Consider the following 21042-nt stretch of genomic DNA (forward strand, 5'->3'; position numbering starts at 1 on the left):
TTTGCGACATCTTATTATCTCATTCTCACTTTGAACAAACTGGCAGGCTACCAAATGTAACCTGCCCACATGGCAGTCTGGCAAACTCCCCGTGGCATACCCAATATGCCAAATACCAGTAACAATGATGGGTCTCATTCTCCTAACCCTGAAAGAGCCTTGAATATGGCACTTTTTAAAAAATCTCAGGGCTAGGACGAAGGATACGTTATTGGGGCCTGCTCGAGATAATCGATGAACAACAGGATGGTCATGATTCTGTCTGTCAGCATACCACAACTTAACACTTTGAAGCATTATTTTGCCATGGTGTTGCTTTTGTTGTACATTTAATCTACTGTTCCCTGAGAACATAGAATGAAAGTGGAAAGTGATCATTTTTCTTTCTTCATCTTCTCACTTTCTTCCTCCTCATAAACCCAAGCAAGGTACTCTGCCAAAAGTGCACATTTCAGGGTTGTAGAGATAATAAAGAGGGTAGGACATTTGCCTTGTACATGACTAATCCAGGTCAACCCCCTGGTCCTCAAGCCCACCAGGAGTGAAGCCTGAGTGCACTGCTTGGTGTAAGCCCTAAACACAGCAGGATGTGACCCAACAGCCAGAAAAAAATAAATCTGTATTTCAGATTGCTCTGAGAGAAACACAGATGCTTATATACACTTTATCTTTCATACACACAGTCCATGATACTAAAAGATCCCGAGTTTAGCATCAACAAAGTGTTTGAACATCATATTACACTTATCCTTCACAAGGTCCATGTAAGAGAGCTATCCTATAAAATGTGTTCCACAGAGACAGGACTGTGCTAAACACTCTTTGTATCCGTTCCCATCATATTTTGCCCTGGACATCCTCTAATAAGTTCCAATTAAATCTTCTCAGATTCTGGAAATATCTTGTCTGATTTGTTAAATATGATTAGTCTTTCAGATTCTCTGAGGCCGATCTTTCCCTTTCAACCACTGGTCTAGAAAGAGACATCAGAGAGACGTCTCAGCCCGTGGCCTCAGCTATAAGCCAGTCTGTTCACACTCTGTCTGGAACTCAATCTGGGATGAATTCTGGACTTCCCAGCTACGTAGGAAATGAAGACAAATACAGATGAGGAAACCAAGCCTCCAAAGATGCAGAACATATAGTGATCTGTTAGGCCATAAAGCCTAAGATAAAAATGTAACCAAGGTATCTAATAAAAGTGTGACTTTGGACCCATGCCTCACCTTTTCATGCCTCTATTTCTCAATTTCTAAAAGGACATAACATTAATAATTTTTTCCCAAAAGCTTTTTGCAAATATTAAATGAGATGGGTGTAGTTATGTGCAAAGCATAATGGAGTAGGATCTCGTAAGCTGTTATAAATATTAACCATCATTATAACTATTTTATTAATAATGTCAAATTATGAATAAGTAGCAGAACTAGGAATTGAGTCCTTTTATATCTCTTCAATTCATGCTTAATAGTACATAATTATAGAAAATTAGTGTATGGTGGAAGACAAAAATGGCCACTAGCTTTTGACAAAATGTGAAAAGGTTTGATTCTTTCAAGAGCTTATTTGGGTCAAAAAATATTACTTGCCCTATGTAAATATTACTTAGCAGCTTCTATTATTTTATTAGACTTCTCTGACAGAGAGCTCTAAAACAAATATTACTAGTGACAGGTGATTTAAAACACGTTTCCTTGGTCTTTGTTGTTGTAAGTGAATACACATTATTAAATCCAACAGCTTTCTCTGTGGACTCATGATTGCATACTGCTAAAAGCATTCTAAACTGGCTGGTATTTTACTCTCGTGCAGCTAAGCTCTGGATTCACTGCACATGGTCATTTGTGTAATTAAAATCTACAGTTTTGAAATAGCTTCATTGGATGCTGAACATGGCCTAAAGAGAAAATAGTATTTTTGATGGCCCTTGACTTAAAGGCTATTCTGATTTTGCCTTGAGTAGTAATACTCATTAAAGTGCATGATCGAGAGGTATGCTTTCAAAAAATCCCACAACACATATTATGTCAAGGTTCGTCGGGTAATTAATTGTGTGTTCCAATGGAATCATATTAGCACTTCCAGTTTTTCTCAATAACATGTCAACAGTAGGTTTATTTTATTTGATGGACAAATTGGCTGACTGTTTATTATGGGTCACACTCTTTATGGATTTTGACAGATTATCTTTTGATAGCTTGCTGTGGATACTGCTACAAAAGTGAAGTGTTCTTGCTCTGATGATATACTTATCTGACATTTTGCATGCTTTTAAGGCATGCTTCTAGATTTCCTGGCAAGCAGATAAGCTCGGGGGGGGGGGGGGGCGGTGTTTAGAGTTCTAAATGGACCCAGATAACTTCTCTATAAAAAACATGCGTAGATATGGTCCCTCTGGGCTTAGTAGTTGTGCTTTGCACTCCATTGTCCTAAGGTTCTGTAAAGTGTGTTTTTATTCTCCTCATTCTGACAATAACCCTGCAAATTTAACATTAGGCAAACAAATCTAATCTAGATGAGAGATAAAAGCTCTGAGCCAGGGACTTTGATAAACATTTCACAATCAAGAACTCATTTGATTCTGACTACAACCCTGTTGTAGTATAATTTAGAGATGAAAACTAAGACTTAGTAGGATTAAATAACTTACCAAAGACTAAATTTCAAACAAAGTGAGGAAGACTTAGCCAGTTTCCCTGATTCTGGAACCTCAGACATCTATGAAGCAAGGTGCAGCCATTCGTGCTCCCTATTTTCTGATTCTAGAATATGCCAAATTGCAACAAATGCCACATTTGGGATTTTACCAACCTGTTTCTTTTCTGTGAACATTCTTCCCACAGATGATTTCTCATCATCATTCATCACTATATCACTATCACCCCGTTGTTCATCGATTTGCTCGAGCAGGCACCAGTAACATCTTTATTCATCCCTGTCATGTGCTAGTGTAGCCCGATGGCATACTGGGGCTCTTTCAGGGTCAAGGGAATGAGAACCATCATTGTTACTGTTTTTGGCATATCGAGCACGTCACGGGTAGCTTGCCAGGTTCTGCCATGTGGGCGGGATACTCTAGGTAGCTTGCTGGACTCTCTGAGAGGGGTGGAAGCTTTTGGGGCAGTCTCTAATCACCTTTACAGGTATTCCCAGTCAGGCATATATGTGAGCAGAAGACTCTCGGTAGCTTGCTGGGTTCTCTGAGAGTGAGAACTAGACAATAAGAGGTCTAGAGATGTGGTTTAGTGATAGAGTACATTCCTTGCATCTGGAGGAACTGAATTCAATTCCTGGCACTGCAAGATAAATTAAATAAATAAATAAAAGTTCAATAGAGACCCAGATAAACTCTGCCAACAGAATGAGTTTCCATGTTTCCAAGTCAAGGAGAAACTTTATATTGGCTACTCACTGCCTCATTGGAAGTTAGTATTATACTAACTTGTATATGCAGCCCTCCTCTTCTGTAAGACAGGGACTTCTCTGCTTTCCATCCCTCTGATGACATCAGGTCAATCATCATTCATAACTCAGTTTGAATGTTCTCTACTTGAAGAGGACTCTTCTGTTGCAAAGGATGCTCCTTATCTCAAATGAAAAAACTAATGCCATTTTCTCTGATTTCCCACCTATCACAGCAGGACAGGAAAATCCTATGTGCTGATTAACTTGGGCCCAGATTATTAGGCTAACCATGTCAAATGGAATGGTGTTACTATAACTGGGTAATGTGAATTAGGACCGTGCAATGAAGCTGACTCTCTCAGTTTTTCCTGAGTTATTTAGACAATGGGGAAGTTTTTCTTTAGGAAAGAAGAAGAGGAAAGTGAATGCAATCTGCTAACAAGTCATCAAATTACACTATAATGTATATTTTTGTACTGTTTGTTCATTCAGTCTACTTTTTCTTATAGAAAATAAGTTCCAAGAAAATAAGAATTTTGTCTGTACATGTGCTATGATAGCCTTTGCAAAATGATATCCGGCACACAGTAAATGCTGCATATATATTTACCAAATAAATATACTAAGTAATGTGTGAGAAAAATTCAAGAATATGCACATAAAAATAGGATTGGAGAATGGTATATTGAAGCTACTAATAGAGTATCCCTGGCAAAGTTAGGTGAGACTGAGAAACTTTGAGAGGGTTATGAGGAAAGGTATCCTAGGTTCCAGATGGGTATTTAAATGAGTCACTCTCAGTACATTTCATTCCTTTTAGATGTTCTTAGTGAGCACAAGTAAGAGCAGGGAAGGTTATCCCTGCTTTGAGAGATGTGGTAGCTTTTAAGAAACTGAAAAGCAAAGCCTGAGGAACATTCTTAGAGTGGTGGAAACCTATGTTTCGTAGTGGAAAACTAAATTTCCAGTTTAGTTTGAATCTGACACAGATACCAGCCAGATTTTGGAGTTATATCCCTTTGCCTCACAGATATATTCAATTCATATAGCCTAAAGGAGATTCTAGAGAGATAGAAACAATGAAAATCCTGTTGCTATTGATAAACTGTCTACTATAGACTTGCTGTAAATCTAAATGATTATTACACTCAACAAAACTATTTTAGACACCCTGCTTACTCTGGAAGAATAGTCACAAAACAAAAAAAATGAACCAACTAGAATTAGTGAACTTCAAATGTACTGATCTTTCTGGGAAAACTAGTACTTCACAATGCCATGGGCCACCTTTAAACATTTACATAAGGGAAAATTAAAGGTGGAAACTTAGAAGAAGGAACAAAAAGGAATTGCCTTAATATATACAATATACATTATATTTGTACTCCATTGTTACAAAGTTCAGATATCTTATTTAAGGTGCCATATCTATACTATTACTCAGGAATTCTGATTATCCTATACATATTTCAAGTCTGACTAATGCATATTTCCTGCTCACTGTTATTATTCCGAATACAAAGCTGTATTTGTGTGCCTTCTTTCCCCCAAAACAATGAACTATTGCTGGGCCTACGTATTCTACTCCCACCACAGCATTGTATAAGATATTTATGTCAAGACTTAGATGTAGAAGAACTGATGTCATCAGAGGAATGGAGAGCAGAGAAGTCCCTGTCTTACAGAAGAGGAGCTACACAGTAAAATAAGGGCTGCATATACAAGTTAGTATAACACTAACTTCCAATGAGGCAGATGAGTAGCCAATATAAAGTTTTTCCTTGACTTGGAAACATGGAAACTAATTCTGTTGGCAGAGTTTATCTGGGTCTTTATTGCGCTTTATTTATTTATTTAATTTATCTTGCAGTGCCAGGAATTGAATTCAGTTCCTCCAGATGCAAGGCATATAGTCTATCACTAAACCACATCTCTAGCCCTCATCATCACACATCTAAAACAGATTCATTATCCTCATTGCTAGCACAGCAGTAAGGCGTTTGCCTTGCACGCAGCCAACATGGCCAACTCGAGTTCGATTCCTCCGCCCCTCTCAGAGAGCCCGGCAAGCTACTGAGAGTATCTCGCCCGCACGGCAGAGCCTGGCAAGCTACCCGTGATGTGTTCGATATGCCTAACACAGTAACAACAAAGTCTCCAATGGAGACATTACTGAGCCCGCTCGAGCAAATCAATGAACAACGGGAGGACAGTGACAGTGACTAAATAGTTATTGAATCCTCATAGTTACTGAATTTTCTGGAGTTACTGGCAATAATTTGAACAACATCTTAATCTTTCAATGCTAATTCCCTGCCTTCTCTTCATAGGAATTATGAAGGACCATTGCCATGGTCTTCTTTAGACTTTATTAGACTTCTCGGGCTGAATTCTTTAATGCAAGAAAAATTTTAAGCTACCAAAATGTTCACCATCATTTATTTTCAGAGATATCAATCTTTAAGTATATTGATCTTTTCCTTTTATTAAATTTCCCATGTTGAAATATCTTTCTCCTTAGATTTTTTTGTTGTTATTGTTTTTGTTGTTCATTCAGGTATAACTAACTCAGATACAGTGAAGCATATCAAGCTTACCTGTTGAGATCCGTGTATAATCACCACCTAGTTGAGATATAGAACATCTTCGTAACTGAAATGTCCTTTGTGCCTCCTCCTGTTAATATTCCCTCCTCAAAAACCATTATTGGGTAGGAGGGATTCCAGGAGAATTGGAGGTGGTTAATGGGCACTGGTGGAGAGATGGGTACTCAATCATTGTATAACTGAAACCTAAGCACAAAAATCTGTAAATCTACAACTGTACCTCATGGTGTTTCATTAATAAAAAATATATAATTTTTTTTTAAAAAGTAGTTACAAAAGCATTCTAACCCTTCTCAGCTAACTTTAACTTCTTTTCTCTGAAATGTGATTTTCATAACTGAATGAGAAATAATGAATGAGGAATTACATTTTCCTGAAAAGAAAAAGAAAAGTAACCATTATTTCAACTTCTAACACCATAGGTGCACTTGGTCTCAGTGATATTTTTAATATTATTAGGAATAAGTTAACCCAGGCCTAGGGCATTGCATCTTGGCTTTCTATAATAAAAAGTGAAAAGAAGAACCAATGGTAAGGAAAGAGAAAGGGCAGAGAGAAAGCTCTGGGCCCTGGAGCTCCTTTTCATTTAGGTCATGTTTCTCAGTCAGGTAAATTTACCTCTCAAAAAAATTGGAAATGTCTAGAGGCACTTTTGGTTGTCACAAATAGGAATTAAAGTAGAAAATACTAAGCAGAATTACCCAAAATGGGCATTCCCCCCGCCACACACAGGGACCATTGGCATGGGGAGGAGGGTGGAAGGGAAATGAGGAAAGGGGAGGCTGGAGGGTCAACAGTAGCCTTAGGAGAAATTATGAAGGATCACTTTCGTTTTCTTTGCTTAAAGAGGGTAGACTTCTAGGGAAGCACAGAGGGATTTTTTTTTCTGATAAAATGGATTGAATGCTAAGAAATTTGTGAATCCATGATAGTGTATAAGCAATCAGAAAACATGAGGCTGACACCCAGTGACAGTAGATACAAGGACCAGAAGGATTGCCCCATACCTGGAAGCCTGCCTCATGAGCAGAGGGGAGAAAGCAGATGGAATAGAGAAGGGATCACTAAGAAAATGATGGCTGGAGGAATCAGTCAGGATGGGAGATGTGTGCTGAAAGTAGATAATGGACCAAACATGATGATCTCTCAGTGTCTGAATTTCAAACCATAATGCCCAAAAGTATAGAGAGAGTATGGAGAATATTGTCTGCCATGGAGGCAGGGGGAGGGTGGGGACGGACGATATACTGGGGAGATTGGTGGTGGGGAATGTGCACTGGGGGAGGGATGGATGTTTGATCATTTTGTGATTGTAACCTAAACATGAAAGCTGATAAATTTCTCACAGTGATTCAATAAAGTTAAGAAAAAAAGAAATCAGAAAACTACTGAACATCCCATATTAGTGGAGTAGTCACCCCCAGCAAAGAGTCATCCAGTTCCAAATGCAAGATTAGGATATCTTGATTCATAGAAAAGTTGCATTTAAATAGATATTAGCTGAGTATTTCTTCCTATCAACAGTGAGACTCTATACAGTTCTAATGCAAAAAAAAAATAGAATTTTTGCTGTCCAAGCATAAAATGATCAGTTTACCTCCATAAATGACTGTCAGTAGAAATTTTGTGGAAAAAATGACTTGCTGTCTTCTTTTAGTTTTCCCCTCTGTTGCCAGTTTGGGTGTTCTCTGCATTCCTTTTAAGGACACTAGAACAGAAGTTAAGAGAAGGGGTGTCAGACAAAGCTGGCCTGTTCCATAATTATCCAGAGTCCCTATGCATAATTTTTATATTCAAATGCAATGAACATTAATATTGCTATCTTAAATAAAATGTGTCTTTACTGAAAAATATTACATTGCAGCAATTCCAAGAGAGTAGATGAAACTGGACAAATTGTTTTCTTGACTGTCAACCTTAGCTTTTTCTAAGGAAAAGATGTTAGCAAGGTCTTCTTTTAACAGTGCACTATTGATCAGGTTTCCAGGGAAATTTGCTAGCTCTGCAATGTAGGTCAGACTCACAATTTATAAGTGGCCACTGATGTTTTTTCCCTCTAAAATAACAAATGCTGCAATCAAGGCTGTGCATTCTAATTTCCCCTCCTGGACTTTAAGAGCATCTCGTGAGCCTCATTTTCATTAAGACATAAATTGTGCAAATGTGTGAGAAACACAATTAGGAAGAAAAAGCTTACAGAGCCACTGACATTTTTGCTTTATGTCCATTTAGTTTAATCAAACAATAAAAAGTGTGCAGTAAAATATCTTTATCTCCTCCCCACTCCTACTCCCAATAGAAAATGTTTAATAAAATGCATTTTCTTTATCAGGCATTATTGAGAATTAGGTATTTCACATAAGCAACTTTCCAAGAAATTGAAACTTAGCCTTTAATGTAAGAACACTATAGTTTATTTTTAAAATATGCAATCTCTGCCAATAAAAATTCTTCTCATCCTTTAAGGCATTTTCTCTTCCTTAATGAGACCTTTCCCTTGTTAACCTAAAATAAATAAATAAATAAATTACTCTGCCACTTAAAATTCCTGTTGAATTTTAATTGCAATTTCACGTGTTGCACCTATATGGAGGGTCACTCCAAGGAGTTTAAATAGAATAAATGAGTTTTCCCCAACAGATATGCTAGCAAGCCAACTCATGATGAGCAAAAAATAGCAATAAAGACACTTAAAATGATTAAATGAATCAATGTACTTAAAGCACTTGGAATTGTGCCTGGCACATCATAAACTCAAAATAAACATTACTGACTACAATTATTGATTTTATTATTAGAATTAAATAACATGTATTGCTCCAAGCATATAATAATTATAATGGAATATCATGTACCTGTCAGATGGAGGTTTTTTCCTCCTTGAGAGTTCAGAAAAGAGAAAGTGCTAGATGCAAATTTTGGGCAGACCCAATTCAGAACTGAGAGAGAGGATGGATTTTCTTGGGAGACATCTGTCTGATCCAGAGCAGATTTAGACCATGTTGTGGAGGTGGCGATTCCTATAACTAGTCCTACTCTTTCTTCATACATGATCTTTGATAAAAATTAAAAACCGATATCCCCACTTGAGAGGCTTCACGGTGATTGCATGCCAAAATGGACTGCTATGTGTATACATTTTCTAGAAAACTGGATAGCCTAGTATTCAAATGGTAACTTGGCCATCAGTGTGGTGTGTACACAAGAAAGTGACAGTTGAAGGGCACATCTGGACCCTTATTTTCCTATGCCTTAATAAACTGGTTTTCTACATCAGCTTCTGTACATTTGACTATTGTGAGTCTATTCTGGAGCAGTGAGTTTAATGAGCCAACAAATAGAGATTCTTGATCCTTCCCTTTTGACTGGAATCAACAAAAAGGCATCCTGGAAATGAGATAACACCTTTTTTTCATTCTGAACATCACAAGCTATTACACCTACTAGCTCAGCTATCTTTTGGCCATCTTTTATTGTTTTATATAGCAAATTTGTATAGATCTAAAATGACATTCCATTGTAGATTCCTTAAGACTGGTATTTATTTTTACGATCTCTCTGAGTGTTTAATATATGAAGTGTTAATGAGAGGGTAGAAATGCATCTTTACTATATATTCTTAGTGGCCATGCCAACTGTACAAATAGCTGTAGAGAAGTATTTAGCATTTTTAATTACAATTTTACATGTAACTACCCTTTATCCAATTCTATTTCTCAAAATCTGTTAAAGGAGTTGGAGTGATAGCACAGCAGATAGGCGTTTGCCTTGCACGCAACCGACCCAGGTTCTATTCCCAGCTTCCCATATGGTACCCTGAGCACCGCCAAGAGTAATTCCTGAGTGCAAAGACAGGAGTAAGCCCTGAGCATTGCCAGGTGTGACCCAAAAAGCAAAAAAAAAAAAAACTGTGTGAGAGGAAAAAAAATCTGCAAATGAACACAAGGAGATATATACCGCCTAACTGAACATTATTTATAATAATAAAATTAAAAATATCTGCAAGTCAAGAGGTCAGAGATATAACCTTTTATATCATCATGTCAGCCTCTCCTGGTCCCTGCACTACCTACTCTGAATAACTGTGTGGTGTGACCCGACTGTCTCCCAGAACTACTGAGCCAAATAGCACCAAAGCACAAGGCACCTCAGCATCAGGTATAGCTTTGTTGCCAGACTAGCACCAGAAGTGATCCAGAGTTCTTGAGTATAGTTAACGAGGAGCCCCCTCCACACATACCAAACTTATTATATTAATATATATGCATGTATATGTTATATGTATGTCATATTATTCATAGGTAAAATATTATTGTATAATAATATGGCTTATCATATAATATAATAATAATTATATGATACCAATTATATATGAGGGGGAATATAAAGAAAAAATATACATAAACACAAATATGAATTCTATACAATCACAATGGAGACGTTACTGGTGCCTGCTCGAGCAAATCAATGAACAATGGGAGGACAGTGCTACAGTGCTTAATACAGACAAAAATACTATATAATACTATATGTCTTCTCCCGGTATCATTAACCAATTGGTTAATGCATAGAAAATTTTGGAGGGCTGCACTTCCAAATTTCTAATTATGGGTTTCCCTATTAAAAGGAAAATGATAAATATGAATTGGGATTATATGCTAATTTGCAATGTCACAATTTTTAACAAGAATGCGTTCATAGTTTAAGATATTGTAACTGAATTTTTTAAGTTTCTAATAAAAAACATCATGTACATAAAATACCTAAATAAAGAGACATTATAAATATATCTCATTTTGTGGATCAGAGGAAAAGCACAATGGGAAGACACTTGCCTTCTATGCAGTCAACCCAGGTACAGTCTTCAACATGCCATATGGCTCCCCAAGTCCTGCCAGGAGTGCAGAATCAAGAGAAACCGCTGAGTATTACCGGGTATGGCCCCTTCAAAAAGAAAACCTGACAAATATATACATATGTGTATATATAATTTATATATAAAATATAATCTGTAAAGATGACAGTCATCTCAAAATTGGTTTATAATTCGAAACAACAATCCTAGAGAAGAAATACAATTCAAGAAGCAGAAAATCACAAGAACTCAGAAACTCTTTTGTTATTCCTTTCCAGTCTTTGGCCCACATTCTGCTACAAACTTCATTACAAAACAAACTGATAGAATGTAATTTTGACTTTTCTAACTTTATAAAAATATACATTATCAAATATGCAATGAATTGTCTCATTTTATTTAACATCTTTGCGATTGAAAAAAGGTTGGTGTCACCTAACCCCTATTGCTGATACTGGATGCGATAGGGTGTTCAATTGTGCATATACTATCATTCACACATCCATATCACTATTGATGCATTTGTATTGTCTCCAGTTCTATCTAATAAAATAAGATAGAGCAGCAGACACTCTCAAGCACGGGTGGTGGGGAATGTAAAGAGATTCAATCATTTGGGTAAACAGTTTGACCTTATCTATAAAAGTTGAAAACATTTCTCATTCTCCAGCAACTGTTCTCCAAAAGAAATTAGTTCATTTATTTATCAAAATAAAGATATAAGACCATTTATAGCAACTTCATTCCTGTTTTATTTTCTACATAATAAACCTGGGAATTACTGTACTTGTCATATGAGTTTGAGATAAATTGAATAATCACAATGGATATATTTGTATTTAAATAGACTGCACAAGGTATTACGAAACCTAGCAATTTACATCCTATGTGACATCACTAAATAAAATCATAACTAGAAATAAACCTAACTATTAAATTTTAGCCTGTTAGAAATAATACCATGCATAGGACTGTCATATATCAGCCTTGCTATTATGCTTCTTTGTTAAAAGAGCTACATACTAACCAGTTCACAGTGTGCACAGTGCTTGGACCTAAGATTTTTATTTCATTATGAGCTTGAGTATTACAGTGGGTTTTCCATTTAATAATTAGCTTCACTAATGGTTTAATTGTCATCTTAAATTACTGTTAACTGAACCTGAAATCCACTTCATTAACATCAAAAATATAAGGCCGCTGCTAAATTGAATTTAAAATGTCAGCAGCTAAAATAACAAAGAAGAATGATATTCACTCCGATTTTCAAAATCCTGTTCTGCAGAAAATTATTTTAAAGACAGAAATAACTCCATATGTTATATGTTTTTAAATAGTGATTAAGAGAGAACATCTTCATTTAAAGACATTTTTAATCAAATAACCAATTAAATACCAAGAAAAAAATATTTGAGAAAAGAAATTATTTTCAATATTAAAACATTATGAAATTCAAGAAGTTTATTAAGTTAAATTTTCAATTATAACAAAAGCTAATCTTATACTCAATAGGAATACAATGAAAATATCAAGAACGATAATTTAGAAATATAAAGCCATAATATAGTTTGCTTTGGTTTTATTTGAAGACTTTGAAAACCAGTGTTAAACATGAATTACCAAATCTACCTCTCCAAAAAAATTATTCACCCAAGCGAAATAAAAATTCATTTCCACATGGTGACTTGTGTTTTATTCATAAGAGCCAAAAGTAAAAATAACCTATATGTACAGGGAATAACAAAATGATACACACTGAAAATGGAATGAACCTCAAAAACATTATGCCAAACGAAAGAAATCAAGTATTAAAGCTTATGTACAACAAGGACTCATTTATGTAAAGTATCCAGAGAAGTCAAATCTTTTGAAACAAAGAGATTTGTGTTTGCCTGAGTCTGAAGCTGTGAGTTGGAAGAGAAAGCAAAGGGACACAAATTTTCTAATTTGTGTAGTGTGAGGATTTTAAAGAGAAAAAGTGGTGGTGGTTGTATAACCCTATAAATATACAAAAATAATTAAAACAACACTGGCTGGAGTTTACGGTCTGGAAATTATGCACTTAGAAATATGTTTTTAAAAGAAAGAGAGAATGTCAAGGGCTGAAGAGCACAAAGTAGTGAGCACACGATTTGCATGCAGATGTTCAGTGTTCAACCCCTGGGACTGCAAACTCCCCAAAACAAACTCCCGAAACACAAAGCTGAAGTAGCCCCAAGCACCACAGGTCAAAGCCAAGACAATAAAAAAATGACTTGAAAATGAATCAGAATATTAGAAATCTACATAGGATGTCTTCTTGCTTGTCTTCTCAAAAAGTCTGATGTTGCTTTATTTTGCATTTTCACAAATTAATGCTCACTATGCAAAAGTCGGAGTGAAATATAAGAAAGAAAACACATAAATAGCTTCCATAAATAGATATAAGGGATCATTCTGATTCTATGAGTTATTTATAAAGTAACTTTTAGAAAATATATACACAGGAAACAAAATCATTCCTGAGAATTGTTTTTCTTTTTAAGTTACCATCTTTTCAGGCTCATAAATCTTTTCTCTACTCAGGGAAATTTTCTTTAAAACATCAATCAGATCTCATTGCTGCACTGCAGCAATCTAAGATTCCAGCAATCTGAATCTTGCCTCAGTCTTTACCCCAGTCTGTAAGTCTATGTTCTGAATCCAGTTCTCACTGCATTCCTACAGTATTCCTCAATCCTAATAAAAACAAGCCACACTAGTCTTACGACCCTTCAAATGCTTCAAATTTTTTTCCAACCTCAGTGCCTCTGTACTGGCCTTACTTTGAAAGACAAGAAAGCAAGTGGTAAACACTGTGCAAACTCTGGCTCTATGTGGCCTGTTTTTCTGCCTATGTTTAGATATGAGTTATATGACTTAGGGTGAGTTTTTCTTTTAGCTCCTTTGGACCTTGATTCCTCATCTCCATTTTCAGAATAATAACTATACCTATATCATAAGGTTGTTAGAGAATAAAAAAAATGTTTGGAAATTTTTTGAAAAGAACTTTCATAAGCACTGTAGCACTGTAGCACTGTCCTCCCAATTTTCATCTATTTGCTCAAGTGAGTACCAGTAACATCTCCATTGTGACACTTGTTGTTACTGCGAAGCATATCAAATACACCACGGGGAGCTTACCAGGCTCTGCCATGCGCATGCGGGCAGGATATTCTCAGTAGCTTGCTGGGCTCTCCAAGAGGTGCAGAGGTATCGAACCCAAATTGGCCATGTGCAAGACAAACGCCCTACCTGCTGTGCTATCACTCTAGCCCTTCATAAACAATAATTTTTTTTAAATTTTGCACTTATCTTTTAAATTTATTCATTTATTTGGGGGTTTCCAATATTATTAATAATAATTTCTTGTGCACATAATTCCAATACCCCTTCCATCTCTTTTCTAAAATATCTTTCACAGAACTTTTGTAAAGAGATGTCTTATTCACAATATGGTTTCAGGGTGTGGGAAAAAGTGTAAACAGTAAAGGCTCTTGCCTTGCACACAGCTAACCCAATTTTTTTTCTTTTAATTGCATACACTCTCCTAAGCACCATCCAGAGAGATCCCTGAATATGGGGCCAGGAATAAGCCCTGAACATTGCCAGCTATGTTCCAAATATCCTCTCAACTCCCACAAAATGTATAAATAAATACATTTTTAAACAAAATTTGGTTATAAATATCAGTGTATAGTTCCCAGCACCATTTATTTAAATTAAATGTTTGCTTTGTTGCCAGTCTGCAATTGGGCTTGTAGGGCATATATCACAAAACAAAGATCCCAGCCCTTATGGATCTTAGATGGTCATGGCATAAAACAAATGGCAAATAATAACCACAGACAGCATAGTGTGTGAGAAACATTATGATCTGAGAAAGAAAATAGAAAACAATGCAAGAGAGATGCACAGAATGGGAGGGGGGGGGGAAGAATCATTTGCATCATTATCTGTAGGGCCTAGGCACAGAAACAGACACATAAAGAAATAATTAAAGGAGGGCGGAAAAACTAGCCCAAGATCCTGTGCACTGAGTGGGAAGAGCTAGAGCAGAGACCCTGAGGCAGGAAGAGTGCCAGTCTTGTTTGAAAATAACAGGGGACCATTGACTACAATGAAGGACAAAGAGTGAGCAGCGGACCTGTGGCCAGACAGCTATGAATGAAGGGAGGATTATATGGATGTTCTGAGTGAGTCTTTTAAGGGCTTTATCTCAGTGACATGGATATGGGAAGACAGACATAACCTACTGAAAGAATGAGAAACCTCCAAAACTCAATCACTGCCAGGCTCACAGCTGCTCTCCACTCGGTGAGGTCGAATTTCATCCATGAGTAAACCTATTCAGGACATCTCATAACTCACACCACTAATATTCCAAGAGCAGTGTACCACATTCAATGGGGGTAGAAGGCAACCATTATTACAGGGAAAGATATATATATATATATATATATATATATATAGAGAGAGAGAGAGAGAGAGAGAGAGAGAAGGAAGGAAATATATATGTATATATATGAGTTATATTATCCAAGAAGGAAATATATATAAATATATATTAAGAAAGAAAGGAGGGCGGAAAAACTAGCCCAAGATCCTGTGCACTGAGTGAGAAAAAAGCATTGTGCTTTAAAATGTTTTATTAAATTTGTTATTTATTTTCTATAAGCTCTTCACTTTCCCAGCCCACTTCTAAAGGAATGAAAGTCCTATGAGAATTTGTCCTTATGTCATGTTTACCTATACATCTAGAGCACATGGTATGTACTAAATTGTGAAATGTGTGGTTGAAAAAAATGAATATATGAATGAATGTGAATTCAAATATTCAAATAATTCAAAGGAAATATATATATATATATATATATATATATATATATATATTTCCTTCTTGGATAACCCGGCAAGCTACAGAGAATCTCCTGCCCGCATGGCAGAACCTGGCAAGCTCCCATGGCGTATTCAATATGCCAAAAACAGTAACAATGATATGTCTCATTACCCTGACCCTGAAAGAGCCTCCAATGCAGCACTGTTGGGAAGGACGAATAAGGAGAGTCTGCTAAAATACAGGGCTAGGACGAATGTAGACGTTACTGGTGCCTGCTTGAGCAAATCAATGAATAATGGGATGACAGTGATACAGTGATACACACACACACACACACACACACACACACACGCAAACACACACACACAGAGGCTCAACCTTTAACAACATGTTAGTAATCTCTTATAGAAGGGCTTAATGGCCCCTGGGTGAAATACAACAATCTTCACACACTTTCCTTAAACAAACATTTTTGGAACAAACAATACAAAATAAATTATTTCAGTTCTGCTTTAGGGCAGCGTTTGGGGTTCGGGATAGAAACATTCACAATATGATAATGGGAAGGTGTAATGGTTGTAAGATTGGTATTCTAATATTAAATGTAACCAAATGCTGTGAACTATTTTATAAAAATAAAATTAAATTTTAAAAAAAAAGAATAAGAAACAAATTTGTGTTGTTTCAAGTCACTAGCTTGCAGCAATTTGTTAGCCAGGAATTGATAACAGAAAGGAAGTGATAAAAGGAGTTTGAAGCAAAGGTATTGTTTCAGAAGGGTTTTGTTGTTGTTGTTCTTATTGGATGGAGCTAGCCCATAAAAGATTAAGTATTGACTCAAGAAACAAAATTAAGAAATGGCAACAAAACCAGGCATGAGATGATGGTGGCTTGAACTAGTATTTAATAATTCAAAGAAGTCATCTGTTCTTTTTATCACAGCATTGTGCTTTAAAATGTTTTAAATTTGTTATTTATTTTCTATAAGCTCTTCACTTTCCCAGCCCACTTCTAAAGGAATGAAAGTCCTATGAGAATTTGTCCTTATGTCATGTTTACCTATACATCTAGAGCACATGGTGTGTACTAAATTGTGGAATGTGTGATTGAAAAAAATGAATATATGAATGAATGTGAATTCAAATTCAGTATCTTTTGGTAGTAATAAGAGGTACTTCATATTATGATGCAAACTTTTTTAAATAGATACTGTTGGGATAATTGTTTCAAATTAAATTAGGTCCTTAGCTTATACAATACTCTAATAAATTACAGATGGTTTAAAAACTTTAATATAAAAAAGTCTGAAAACCCAAAAATTAAGTATAACTTAATTGTCTCAATGTGTGAAAGAACACTCAAAATGCAGGGAAAAGAGATTGATATATTTGATTTTAAAAAGTTATTTTAATCTTATATAGCATAATTATTACAAACAAAATGTAAAAATCAACAACAAACTGAAGCATACTTAAAATGTTACTCTATCAATTGTCTTCACATATAAATGTTACAAAAATATAAAAAAAATCACCAATAGAAAATTTTAGCTAAGGTATAAGATAAAGAATATATAAGAAAGATATATAAATATTCAATAAGTACAGTTTACACTTACTACACACTAGAAATTATACATACACAGATTAAAGCAATATAAAATAACACTATTTACCTATCAAATAGGTATGGATTTCTCTTAAGACTGACACTAATGTCAGCCAAGTTATTGTTAATGGATTTATCATTCAATTTGGCTCAAAGAGTATAAACTGACACATTTCAAGCGGAGATACTATAAAATGAAACACATACCTTTAAAATGTCCATAGTTGAGCCAAGAAGATAACACAGAGGTAAAGGTAATTTCTTTCCATAAAACCAATTCTTGTTCCAGCCCCAGCACAGCATAGTAGTCCCCTGAGAACCACTAGGAGTGACCCCCTAAGCACAGAGCCACCCACTAATCCCTGAGCACTACTGGGTATTGCCAAAAAGAAAAAAGAAATGCCCATCAATACTGACAAATTCAGTCTACCTACTTTAAATTGTAGAATATGCATATGTGTGTGTCAAAACACTGGAATATTAGTAATGAAGACAGTTATCAGTGTAAGAGAGTTAAACACTGAATACCATTCTGAATGGGGAAAAAAAACTAAGCCAACCTGGAGGATAGTACATAAGCACATGCTAGATTCAATTCCTACCATCATGAAGTTCCAAAGCAGTGCTGAAGGAATGCCTGGACGGTCATGGGCACCCCTCGAACTGCAATGGTGGTCCAGTATCTCCAGCACCAGAGAGTCTGAGCAGCATCTCATCCCTGGACATATGCATCAAACCACTGGCCCAGTTAGCAGAGAATTCCTGGTGGCTTCCCCAGGCCTCTGAAGAACCACTTAGAAGCCACTCACAAAAAAATATAAAGATTATAAAAGATGGCCCAACTAAATACACATCCTATATATGCATACATTTTTTATCATGATGATTACATGAATTTGTACATATGATAAAAATGACAGATCTTACATACACATCTTATCATTTTCCTTTCCCTAGATTTTGAAATTATAGTGGTGGAGGATATGACAATTTGCTGTAACTGGGTAAATGTACACAGATTAGCTTGTGCTATTTTTGTAGCTTTTTATGAATCTATAATTATCTCTAAATAAAAGGGTTTTCTATACATATGCATTTTAGAATGTAAGAAAATATAACAAACCAACAATAGTGGTTTCCGCTAATTTATAAGATTTAGCTGACTTTTATTTTCATCTAAATTTTAAACCTATCATCTATGCACAAATATTTCTATAGTCAGAAAATGTAATTTAAATAAAAGAAAATATAATTTTATTATTTTAAATGAATAAAACCTGACCATGTCTCAAGAACCAAAAACCTTTGAGTATGCATATGTTTGTTTACATAGACATGCAATTATATACAAATAAGGACAGATGAAAATAGATATACAAATTGAAGATGTTCAAAGATAATCATATACAAAACATATTGAAATGGATTACTCCAAAAGACTTATTTTGTTAAAAAAAAAAAAGAACATGTATATGAAAGTCAGAGTTTCCTATTAATTGGAGGTTACTGAACTTGCTTCTTTTTTAGTGTTATTTTAGTCACTGTGATTTACAGTACTGTTAATGATAGGGTTTCACACATACAACAGTCCAACCACACATCCTACCAGAGTCCACTTCTATCCACCATTGTCTCAGGCCCTTCACACCTCCTACTGTCAAACCAGACCCTCCACTCTCTCCCCAAACTTACTCTTTAAGAAAATTTAGTTAATAATCAGGTCTTTACATTATATTACCTTTATATTATTCTTCATTATGTCTTATATTGAAATCAACAAATATAAATGTCCACATTAAAAATATCATTTCCTAATTACATAAAAAATATTATCTTCTCTCCTTTTCTACCAGTGCGGTGTCCTGCACCCCATTTTATTTTCTTGCCTTCAATTATTAAGGTGAAAACAGTTTAAAGTGGAAGAAACTTCAAGATGCATCTGATTTCTTCTACTTTAGCATTTATCATCAAAGGTATACATTTTTAGTTTCAGCTAATCCCTCTGTTGGATGGAAACGTTAATAATTACCAACTGACTGAGAGAATTAACTGAGAATATACTTGCAAAATAAGGGGGACTCAGTGTTGTAAAAACCTTCTTTTTCTAGTCCTCATTTCTTGACTTTTCATTGTCTGTTTGTTTTCTGAGAAAGCAAGGATATTTTTTAAGGTCAAGTTGTGGGCCAGGAAAATATACCCAAGGGCTAGTTTATCCATGCTTCTCATGGATAAATCCCTATCACGTGATGTCCTGAGCACCACCATGAGGGACCCCTGAAGAAAAATGTTAGTAGTCCCTGAACACTGGCAGGTGTGACCTAAAGTCAAAACGAAAAAAAGTAAAGTTGTGAAGATAAAAGCACAAATTTTTGGTGAGCTCCCATTTAAAGAATGAAGCATCACTAAAGACTCTTCAGCATGATGAAGTTCCATGTGTCCAGCGAGTGGGAGGAAGACAGAGAAAAATATGGTTTGGGCATCTCTGGATGGATGCTGGACAGTCTCTTTGTAGGACAGTTGTTTGAGACCCAGTTTTACTGAACCAACCCAAAGTACATTTCTTTGAAAATACTTTTCAGAGCTCTAAAAAAAGCTATGAGAAATTCTGTTCTCGAACACTATTTCTTCTCTGTGTCACTTTTAATGCTGCCGAGTGCCATTATGCAATGATTTTAGTAGAAGACGACTTTTCAAACTGGCATATTTTCTCACCTATCCCAAGAATTTATCTTATGTTTCAAATGGCCTCATTCGTTTCAAGCTGTTATATCAGTCAGGCTAGCACATGGGCATAGAATTAGCAATTCAGGAGAAGGATAAAGGGGATGAAAAGTCTTGATTTGTCACAATGATATAGTACAGTTTAAGATTTTAAAATTCTCAAGTCCTGGGCTCACCTCCTCCGCTTTTCTACGTTGCCATTGACTAAGTGTTAAAGTCATCCTGCTCTTGACCAACTGGCCATCACCAGCCTTCTCAGGGCAACTCACTGTGGTCATTCACCATGCCCAACAAAACAACTATAATGTGTGTGCTTCATAAACAACAGGTGAGAAGTGAAGGCTGTCTGCCTTAGATTATCAGATTCACATTGCAGCAAGAAGGGGAATCTCGAGTCTGTTGGTCTCACTATGTCAAAAACTCTGACTTTGAACTACGAAATCCCTTCCCATTATATCAGAGCCCAGGTTGTTCATCTTTTCCATATGGCAGCCAACCCATATCTATTTTTCTGTGTAGCTCTAATCTAACTGAATGCAACAGCTTCTTCGGAATCAAGCAGAATAATGACTTGTAAATGTACCCATATCAAGGTAAGAAGATTCTAGTGCTTCATTATAGCAGGCATTTGTTGTTCAGGTTCGGCATCTAGTTGGCTCATCTTTCCCCATTATCTCTGGAACTGTCTGTGTTTCCAGTAAACTTAATTTCAGTGAAATAGACAGAGTCAATTTCTATTCTTTATCACAGACCTTTGTGAGAGAAAACCTTTCAGACAATATGATAGACACTGTCATAATCTAAGAGAATGGCAATGACAATTCTTGGGAGAACTTTTGATCTAAGTACTAATTAAAAATCTACTTGCAAGGTACATGTTCATGAAATGCTTTTGGAGGAAATTAATGTAAAAATCGTAGGTACAAAATGATCCCATTTTTGCAAAGATAAATACAAATGGGGCTTGGAAGATGTTTTAGTGGCTTCAA

The sequence above is a fragment of the Sorex fumeus genome, unplaced genomic scaffold (genome assembly GCF_029834395.1).
Source record: "Sorex fumeus unplaced genomic scaffold, SorFum_2.1 ptg000072l, whole genome shotgun sequence".
Lineage (NCBI taxonomy): Eukaryota > Metazoa > Chordata > Mammalia > Eulipotyphla > Soricidae > Sorex > Sorex fumeus.